The sequence below is a fragment of the Pteropus vampyrus genome, unplaced genomic scaffold, assembly GCF_000151845.1.
Source record: "Pteropus vampyrus isolate Shadow unplaced genomic scaffold, Pvam_2.0 Scaffold166, whole genome shotgun sequence".
Classification (NCBI taxonomy): domain Eukaryota; kingdom Metazoa; phylum Chordata; class Mammalia; order Chiroptera; family Pteropodidae; genus Pteropus; species Pteropus vampyrus.
Genome location: NW_011888947.1, coordinates 2,944,892 through 2,955,762, shown reverse-complemented (window position 1 = coordinate 2,955,762; position 10,871 = coordinate 2,944,892). Strand labels below are relative to the sequence as shown.

Here is a 10,871-nt window from a genome sequence, read left to right as displayed (position 1 = left end):
ACCACAGGGGTCAGTGGGTAACAAGCGGTGGGGGACAGAGAAGAAAGGATGGTCTTCGGATACTTCACAGGCCAAATCGACAGGGCTTGGTGACCCACTGGCTATGGGAAATGAAGAAGGAATCCAGGGGATTCCCACATGGGGCAGAGGCAGAGATCTATCTTTTATTCCTCAAGGACTGTGACAGTCTGGGCCTCAGCTGCCTCGTCTACAAAATGAAGCGATTTTTTTTTTTTTTGTCCTTCCCACTTTTTTTTATCAAGGTAAAAGTCATATAACATAAAATTTACCATTTTAACTATTTTAAAGCATAAAATTCAGCGACATTTAGCACATTCACAATATTGTGTGACCATCACCACCATCTCATTCCAGAACATTTGCATCACCCCCCAAAAAAACCCCGCACCCACTAGCAGTCACTCCTCACCCTCCCCTCCCCCAGCCATAAGCAACACTAATCTGCTTTCTGTCTCTGGATTTGCCTGTTCCGGACATTTCACACAGATGGAATCATACACTATGTGATCTTTTGTGTCTGACTTCTTTCACTCAGCATGTTTTCAGGATTCATTCACATTGTAGCATGCTCAGTATTTCATTCCTTTTATGGCTGAATAATATTCCATTGTATAGATATGCCACAATCTGTTCATCTCGTCATCTGTTGATGGACAGCTGGGATGTTTCCAAATTGGGGTGAGTTTACACATCCTTCATTAGCTGATCATGAGGATTAAATATGAAACCCGCCTGGCCGGCCACAGTAGACTTTTCTCCCTGAAGCTGTAGCCACAGGGCGGAGCTGCCAGGTGGGTAGTGAGCACAGGAAATGAGGCTGGTGGGGCTGAGGAACTGAAATTCACTCAGCCACACTTAACTGGTGCAGACGCGGTGTGGAGGTGAGTCGCCAAGCATTTCCCAGCATTCACAGCCATGTCTGAGAAGCCAGTGCACTGTTTTGAGTAGTGTTGTTGGAGGAAAAGGAGAACCCGCACCAAAGTGTTTAATTAATTAAACTGCAGCCTTGACCTGAAGGGAAGGCAAGGCCACACAGCAGACGCCAAGGCAACGCAAGCACAGAAAGGCAGTCTATGTCCCGGCAACCACTCCATTTCCGATTTCCACATCGGTCAGCCCGGACATGTGGGTTCTGTGACTGCATTTGGATCCCAATCATCCCACCACCGGCCAAAGCCTTCATGTGGGAAAGTTGCAAGCCATGTGTCCCAAGTACCGGCTCAGGACCTGGCACGAGATAGACGCACAATAAGTAAGTCACACACCCCCCACACACCCACAAGGATACAGGGAACCTAGCCTTTATGGACCTTCCAGAACCACAGGACAATGACATTTAAATTATCATAGCAGGCAAGGCTGTTTTCCTGGGTGGCTGTTTTCCTGGGTGGCTGTTTGGTGTTTATCTGACAATAGTTTGCCAATAAGATTGCTGATGTTTTTGAAAATCCAAGAGTCACATATGCTTACAAATGTTTGCTGCTCAAGATTTGGCCCAACATTGAAAAGTCAGCTAAATCTGAAATGAAAAACCTGCTGGTCTGAGCAACATTTTCGTAGCTGCCCACACAGACCTGAAGTCTCTCTCTCCCCCGCTCACCCTGAAGGAGGCTGTAAGGCTAATTTGACCTTAAACTGATCTGCACAGGAGGAAGTTCTAGTTCTTAGTCGCTCTTTGGGCTGCCTTCCTGCTTCTGGACAACTGGGCAGACTAAACACAAACACGCAGCCACGGCACAGCCTCAGAAGTGAAAAATATTACATCCCCTCATTCATCTCCTGCTGACATCACTCTGACATCAGGAAAATGTGGGTATATCAACTGAAAGGCATAGCTACACTTCATCATATATGTACATAGTATGCGTGTGCATGTGTGTATGGGATGTGTGTGCATACACACGTGTGTGTGTGCTAAGATGGCAAATCTGGCTGGGAGACAGTTGTCATCACCCTCATGGTGCCGCTCAGTCCCCGATGGGGCGAATGATACATCTTTTCAGACTGAGGTTTAGGAGTTGAGGGTACAGCTCTGGATGACCCTATTGGGAGAAGGTGGGCCCAGGTATTTGCACCAGAAGACACCCCGAGCTCCCTCTGTCAGAGGCCTCAGCACAACTGTCTACAACCGCAGGTCCCTGCGCTGTTAACCCTCAATCTTCTGCTCTAGGGCATCCAGGTTGAGTCCAAGTTCTGGAATCCATTAGAAACTCACCCCACTTTATACCAGCTCTGTGACCTCAACTAGAGTCCTGAATGTCTCTAAGCCTCAGTTTCCTCATCTGCAAAATGGGTTACCTACCTACTTCATAAGGTGGTTGTGAAGATTCAATGAAAAAAAATGAGACATGAAGAGCTTGGCTGATGGGGGTGGTTGCTATTTTTCTATCCCCCCTTCGCAGTGAAACTGCCCTCAGAGGTGTGTCACAGCCTCCTAACTGCCAAACCCGGAGGAGAGACTCCCAGCCGCGACCTTCCTCACTGGCCTTCTGTAGCCACCAAACTCACTACTCGGGGTTTCAAAGCTGGGCACTCCTGGACACACAGTCATTTAGTCACTCATTCCATGAGTGTTCCTTGAGGGCCTACTATGTGCCAAGCCCAATATTAAGCTCTGGAGGGTACAGATAAGACCAACGAGGGTCCTGAAGATAACAGAGATCAATGTTTATTGAACACTTACGATGTCTAGACACCTTTCTAAGCGCTTACACGAATTTGCACATTTCTTCATCCCAACCTTTCTGTGAGGTCAGCACTGCTCACAGTCCCATGTTACAGATGAAGACACTGAGGCTTAGAGAGGTGAAGTGATAAGGAGCCAGACAACTCTTGCCCTGCCCACTGATGAACTGGTTAAGCCTAAATCAGCAGTTCTTAGACCAGCAACATCAGCATCCCCCAGGCACACATTAGAATATAAATCCAGGGCCTGGAAACAGAGTTTGAATAAGCCCCCAGGGGGATTCTGATGTCCCCAAACCTTGAGAACCACTGACTTAGGGAAAGAGATGAGAAAAGGAAATGATGAGGTTTTTAGCATAGAGAACCCACTCCACGCCTGGCAGGGAAAGGGGATGAGTAAAGTCTCATGGGCAGAAAAGCTGAAGTGGCCAAAAGTTCAACCCCACTGCATTCTTTCTCACCTGCACCCCTTTTAAGGAAGTGAGCATATAAAGAAGCTTCCTGTGTGGCCTGGCTTCTCAACATTATAATTTACAGAATTAGAGGTGTCTAAGTTTGGTTCCTAAGTATCTCACCATCAAAGACCTGTCTCCATCAAAGACCTCTCACCATCAGGACCGTCTCCCCAGAGACTCTCCCTCCACCCAAATCCCACAGCCCAAGAAAGAGCAGAGGCATATTTAAAAAAGAGCTTCTGAACCATGACACTGGGTATCAGGGAGTTCTCTCTGTTACTCCTAGATCATTTATTTGACATAAGCCATCATTAACAAGGATTCCCAAATGCATCACAAAATCCCACAGAGGCCCATCTCCTGGAAGATGTCAACCAATGACAAAGCAAGGTCAGGAGCCCTGTCCTCGAGGACCATCCACCTCACTGTGTGCTGACTTCTGGCCAGTGCCATGAGCTCAAAGTCCAGGCTGACTGCATGTCAGGTGTTTCCAATTTGAGGTTGTGGAAATCCTCCCCTTCCTGCCCCATGAGAGTCTTGTTCATGAAAAGATGGAGTTTTATTAACCCTTACACAGAGTTAATAAAACTCCACTCTCAAAAAACTTCACCCCTTGGTTAGTCTGCGAAGCCTCATCACAGGAAATGAGCATGAAAAAGCTCCTGGACCAGCCAATCCCACTAGCCTAAAGGACTCCTCAGGACCTAGAAACCCTAAGCAGGGCCCACCTGGTTCAGTTCTCCCTTCAAGGTTCCTTGCCTTCGTTTACTAAGTTAACACAGAGCATCAAGTCATCACAAGTAAAATTCTGGGACCCTGCCTGGCACAGAGTAAGAGCTCGCGAACACTGGCCGTCACTGTGTTATTACCTCTGCAGTCTCTTCCTCCCTCTGGCTCTCCTCTAACCCGCTCCGGGACCCTGCATTTCCCTTCTTTCTTTCCTGCCTTAGCACCCCCTCATCTGAGCCCTTTTCTCTCCTCTCTTCCCTCCTCCCACACTCTCCATTTAGGACCAGAAGGAAGGGAAAGATTTAGGAAGAGAGACGAGGAAGGCGGGAGGACCAGGGAGGTGATGCTAAACAGTTAGTTACAGCAAGGGGATAAGGGAGGACACAATGACACCAAGAGGGGAGATGACCACAAACGGGCATGGGAAGAGGGGTGAGGAAAAAAAGGGGAGAGTTAGACTTCTCTGGAATTGCCAAGGCCGCCAGGATGAGCTGCTCTACTATTTTCCCAAAAACTACAAATGGCATAATCTGCAGCAATCTCAAGAATTTACCCTGCCTCCCTCACCCAGACTTGACATCTTCCAAGGCTAAGGGAATCCCCGAGGGGCAGATTCTGCCCAATCTCGCCTAATAGTCTCACCAGGGTGACTCCAGCGCAGAATCCACATCGATTGAGGGCCCGTGCTTTCTCCCAAAAGGGACCTAGTCTTCCCCTCTACCTGCCCCAAAGCCAACCCTGGCTGGAGAGGACAAAACCCAGAGGAGACTGAGGATCTACGATAGACCAAGCAGTGTACAAATTTCTCATACCTTTGCAAATGCTTTGAATGATTTTTTTCCACTAAACAGAACACATATTAGGTGCAGAATAATAAAAAGTACAAATAAGCAAAATTAAGGGTCTCACCACCTAAGTAACCCCTGTACATGTTTTCATGCACATCCTTTTGATCTTTTAAACTACTTTCATACCCATTGAGTTTCTGTTATATCCCACAGTGCCAGATACATAATAGGTACCCAGTAAATATCTGCTAGCCAACAGAAAAAAGGACTGAGAGAGAGAGAGCTAATCATTTCATGATTTCCATCCAACACTGAACCTCAGAGCAAGACAAGGAAAGGGGGAAGGAGAACATGGAGGAAATTGCCCCAGAGTGCTACTAGATTACAGCTCACTCTAAAGCTGACCTTACCTTATATAGACTCTCTAAGAAGTTATGCAAACAAAGTTCAGTAAGAAGAAAACAACCCACACACCGAAAAGCTGAGCTGTCAGCTTCCACTGAGTGAGCTCCCTGGAGTGGGTATGAAATATAATGGGAAAGAATTCTAACATCCTGCCGCCCAGGGCAAGGCAACAGCTGGATAGTAGCCACAGCAGCGCTTGCTTCAGACAGGCTGCTGCTGATGCGGGGAGCCCGGGCAGGGACAGGACTATAGGATGAGGACTTGGGAAGCATGTCCTCTCTCGGACACAGGAGGCACAAGAAGGTGTGTTGGGTGACTCCTCACCCCACAGGGAACTAAGGCCTGAGACTGAAAGGAATGGGGTTTGTCCCTAGAAAGGAGAGGTTTCATTATTGAAAAGCCCCATATCACTTGTTCTCTCTTTTTCAAAGTGACTTTCGCATTGTTTGTCCTGATTGGTAAAACAAACAACAAAGAACCCACTCAAAAATTTTTTTAGAAAATATTACATTAAATGCAGAATGACCCAGCTTTCCCAGTTTTAGAGAACACCAGAAAATAGAGTACAGGATAGCCAGAGGAAAAGAAAGATGATTGCTTCAGTAGGAACCCTCAGGGAATGGGCTGATCTGGATACCCAAATTATGAGGATAGCTAATGGTCTTCCCCCAATGACAAAGCAACCAGAACTTTTTTAAAATGATGACTTTTACTTCCTTAAATGGAAGTCAGTGTATTATAGCAAACCCCACCTTCTGACTTAAGAGATCAGTGGCTGTAACAGCCCCAAAGGCTCTGAGTACATCATTACAGCATCTACAACGAGACACTCCAGGGACACTGAGGAAGTCGGGGTCTGATTGCTTGAGCACTAAATGCTCCTGGTGCGCACTGTGCTGCATTCTTGTATCTGCTTTTTGTAGCTTTTCTGTTTTTCCATTGCTGTCGGCTAGTCATTTGACAAACACTTATTAACAGAACAGTCTGTGATCCAGGGACTTTGCTGAATAAGTCCCTACCCTCAAAAAAATACACAATCTAGCCTGGCAAACAAAACAAAGTATGTGAACACAATGCAGTACCACAGCAATGAGAGTTATCACAGGATGAATAGGAACATCAAAGAAAGAAGAAATTTAACTCTGCCTGGGGGGAGGTGTTGATCAGGGCAGGCTTCATAGAAGAGATGATGTTTGATATAGGTCTTGAAGGATGACTTAGAGTTCATCCAGCTAACAGGGTAAGGCCAAAGGGGGCTCTTATCAACTATTTCATGAATAGACTCTAACAGAATTCCAGAAGAAAGCAATAGTTTCTGTGGGCAAGTTCAAAATGCTTGCCTCCCCCTACCCTTCTTTCTATTCCTGACTTGCCAGAGGCTAGAGGAACATATAATTAGCATATTATTACTGTGTGTGAAACAACAATTCAAAGGCTCAAAATGACTTTTCTGAGGGGCTCCTCTAGCTTGCTCACCCCTACTCCAGGAGGGCAGGAATCTTGTTCCCTACAATATCTCAAGTGCCCAAAATGGTGCCTGACACACTGGTCATGCTCGATAACTATTTTTTGATTAAATGAAGAGCATTTGCTTCATCTTATGTAGCTACTTTTCGGTCCCTAAATCTCGGCCTCATTCAGTTCAGTGGGAGATGCCATTTTATAAAAGTAAAACCAATCTCCTTCCTGAATTTTAAAGGTATAGCTGCCACCCACAGACAGCAGGAATGACTAGACCAGCAGCGATGATCAGATGTGGACAGACAGATAACAAATGACTGGTCTGGACAAATTTGCCCTTTAAAAAAAAAGCATGAGGAAAGGGCAGACCAACAACATGACATTGCCAGAATTAGCCACGCTTGCGTAATGAATGTGGGGGTTCTTCTCTACCTTTCATGCTCACATCACCGGGTACGGTACCTAGAAGAACAAAGTAAACTCTAACCCTCAGCAGCCTTAGAGAACCAAGTAACCTGGATTCACATCCCGGCTCTGCCTCTTCCTGCTGTGTGACAATGGCCCAATAGCTTTCCCTCTCTGATCTCCAGTTCTCTGGGCTGGAGAATGGCTTTTCCATCTCTGCCTCAGAGTCCCTGCGTGGTGGGGACAGACACACAGAAGGCTTTCCATCCCTATGGCTATTAATGACATTCCCAGCCCTTGAGTTTGCCCATACATTTACAGATGACTCATTTTACTCTTCTATTGATTCGTGTATTTATTAACCCACATGAATATCCAAGACAGAACCCCTACTTTTCTTTAAGTACTCATTTCTGATGCAAAGGATTAAGGCAATAAAACATATCCTTGGCACCAGCTCCATGCAGGCTGGATTGGAAAGATGAAACCACGGCCAAGGGTACGACGCTGTGTCTGAATGTCAATTCTCATCAGCAGTGGTTGACAGCGTAAAGCCCTCACAACTGGGCCTGAGACTGAACAGATGGTAGAAACCGGAAGAAAATGATGACAAGGACAATGGTTACTATTATGGAGTAAATGGAGGTAGCGGGAAAATGAGAACACACGCGAACAAGACCAGGTGAGCGTGTGGGGTGAGGGGGCCGGTGGGGCTGGAGAGTCACCGTGAGGAAAGGCAGGTCTGAATGGAGGAAAAAGTGGCAGAACTAAAAATGCTGACCTGGGAAATAGCCACGAAAAGGACCAGGTGAAACTCTAGAAGGTCATAGAACAAAAGCAGTAGGAATAAAATGCATGCCGCTCAGTAAAATCCAGAGTCCTCAGCATGGCCTGCAAGGCCGGCCACGCTCTGGGCCCTGCCCACCTCCGCTCCCCACCTCCCGCACGCTTGCTGCCGCGGCCTACGTGGTTTCTGTCCTGCTTACCCTTTCTCTTCTTTACATTTTAACAACTGTCATGTCATTTATATATCATCAAATTCACCTTTTAAGTGTACAATTCATTGGTTTTGTATATGCGCAGGTTGGCTTCCAGAACATTTCATCACTCCAAAAAGAAACCTCATACTCATTAGCTGTCACTTGTCATCGCCTGTCCCTACCCTTCATCTGCTTTCTATCTCCATGGATTTGCCTGTTCTAAAAACTTCAAATAAATGAAATTATACAATATGTGGCCTTTGGTGTCTGGCTTCTTTCACCGAGCATAATGTTTTCAAGGTTCAGCCACGTCGTAGCGTGCGTCAGGGGTTCATCCCTTTTTACAGCTAAATTCATTGTCGTCGATAGATAATATTTTGTTGTTGACAGACATCTGGGTGGTTTCCACTTTTTGGCTATCATGAATAATGCTGCTGTGGGCATATTTGAGTACAGGTTCTGGTATGGACACGTGACTTCCTTTCTCTTGAGTAGATACTAAGGAGTGGAATTGCTAAGCTTAACTGTTCCAGGAACCGCCAAACTGTTTTCTACAGCGGCTGCACCATTTTCCTTCCCCACCAGCAGTGCATGAGGATTCCGATTCTCTGCATCCTCACCACCTGCTATTACAGCCTGCTAGTGAGTACGGTGTGATATCTCACTGGGGATTGATTGGCATCTCCCTAATGACTCATATTGTTGACCATCTTTTCATGTGTTTATTGGCCACTTGTTGACCTTCTTTGGAGAAATATCCATTCGAATCCCTTTTCAATTGGGTGGTTCTCTTGTTACCATTGAGTTGTAAGAGCTCTTTATATATTCTGGACACCAGGCCATTATCAGATTTGAGGGCCTTCCCTTTTGCTGGACACACTTCCTCATTCAGATGGCCACACATTCAGGTCTCTTCTCATTCAGGGCTCTCCTCAGTGTCACTCCTCTTTAAGTCTCCTCGGACCACCCTGGCTAATGGTGGCTTTCCTGCAGTCTGTAGCCCATTGCTTCGTTTTATTTTCTTTATGGCACTCATCTTGTTTTGAAGTGACCTCACTTGCTAGCTTGTCTATTGTCTGTCCCTGCACTCCAAACAGAAAGTAAACTCTGTGACTTAGAGCACTCCACTTCTCCAGGATCCAAAGTGCCTGGCACACAGTTAAGTCCTCATTTTAAATTTATTATTGAATTAATGAGTAACTACAAATCACCAAAGAAGAAAGTTACTTCCCTGGAATCAGACACATGGCAGTAGGTTTTGCCAAATCAGGAACAGAGCAAGCGGCATCCAGTTCAGGGCTGCAAGAGCTACCAGAGTGAACACAGGCCCTCCTCTGTCGGGCAGGGAGCCAGAGGGGATGGGACACCCTGGGCTCACACAGGGGCTGTCCAGAGCCTGGCTCTTCTCACTCTTCCCCTGAAGTCCCAACATGACCCACAGGGGCCCAGGTCCTGTCTGAGGCAGCAGCTTTCTTCATTTGCAAACCATGAACAATACACTCCATTCTGTAGACAGGGTAGAATTATAGCCAAAAAAGGGGAAGAAAACTACTTCCGGGTCAGATCAGATGACCTCTAAGGGATATCCTTTCAGACAAAAGAAGCAATGTCAGAATTTTACCCTGGGAAGGATAGAGGCATTTGAATTGTAGAATGTTGCTCCCCAGAGACCATCACAGGTTTTCCACTTCAACAAAAGTGGAAAAATTACCTCTGAGCTAAGTATTCCCACAAATATAACACCAGCCAGAGGCACGGGCATTAGGGACTACCCTTAGCAGTCAAGAAAAGAGCTTGTAGAAAGTTGTGAGGAGAATAGATCCTAAGAGTTCTCGTTGCAAGAGAAATTATTTTTCTTTTCTTTTATTGCATCTATTTCAGAGGAGGGATGTTATCTGAACCTATTATGGTAATCATTTCACAATATATGTAAATCAAACCATCATGCTGTACATCTTAAACTTATATAGTCATGCACGTCCATTATTGCTCAATAAAAAATGAGAAGAGAAAACAGCTTGCCTGTGGTCCTCCCTCCTTGTTTCAAAGGAATTTCAGTTGCAAGTATCAGGAAGCAGTGGGGAGTCAGGAGTAGTAGCCAGGAGCACAGCCACCAGGTTAGGAACACAGCTCAACCACCCTCTGTGCAACCCTGGGCCAGTGCCTTCATGTCTCTGAGCTTCATCTATGAAATGGGAACGACAGGGCCCACCACACTGGGTCATGGTGCAGATTAAATGACCGTAGCTGACAAAACAGTAGTCCCTAAAGATGCCCGTGTCCTAATCTGCAGAACCTGTGACTATGTGACCTAGCAAAGGGGACTCTGCAGCTGCGATTAAGTTAAGGCTTTCAACATGGGGACTCTGCAGCTGCGATTAAGTTAAGGCTCTCAACATCTAAATGATCCAGATGGGCCCAGTGTCATCACAAGCATCCTCGCATGGGGAAGAGGGAGGCAGGAGAATCGGAATCAAAGAGATGGCATTGCTGGCCTGGAAGATGAAGGGACAGGCCATGAGCAAAGGGATGCGAGCAGCCTCTCGAAGCTGAAAAAGGCTAGGAAATGGATTCTTCCCTCAAGCTTCCAGAAGAAAACGGCCCTGCTGACACCTTGATTTTAAGCCCAGTGAAACTAATTTTGAACTTCTGGGCTCCCAAACTATATAAAATGATTAAATTATGTTGCTTTAAGCCACTAAGTTTGTGAAAATTTGTTGTAGGAGCCATAGGAAACTCATACGATGACTCAGCACAATGCCTGGCACAGTAAAGGTTCAGTGCTCGCCATTATTTTTTAAAGTATTATTATTCTTTGTTATTGGCAAAGAAGCTTCCACAAATGCATAGAAGATAAAATGAGTGCATGAGAAAAAATAAGATAGATGACCATAAACTAGGTCCAGAACTAAAACAAGATCAAAAGCAGGTTAATTTCAAAA

General features: G+C 45.9%; 1 protein-coding gene and 1 long non-coding RNA gene across 2 annotated transcripts in view; both read right to left on the bottom strand.

The window, feature by feature from the left end:
• Nucleotides 1-10,871, bottom strand: part of COTL1 (coactosin like F-actin binding protein 1) — a 44,555-nt gene that overhangs the window by 18,053 nt on the left and 15,631 nt on the right. The window lies entirely within an intron of this gene.
• LOC111745807 lies at nt 8,617-10,861 on the bottom strand. Its single transcript, XR_002782793.1, has 2 exons — nt 10,327-10,861; nt 8,617-10,293 (listed from the first exon to the last, which is right to left on the bottom strand). It is a non-coding gene; the product is annotated as an uncharacterized LOC111745807 (long non-coding RNA).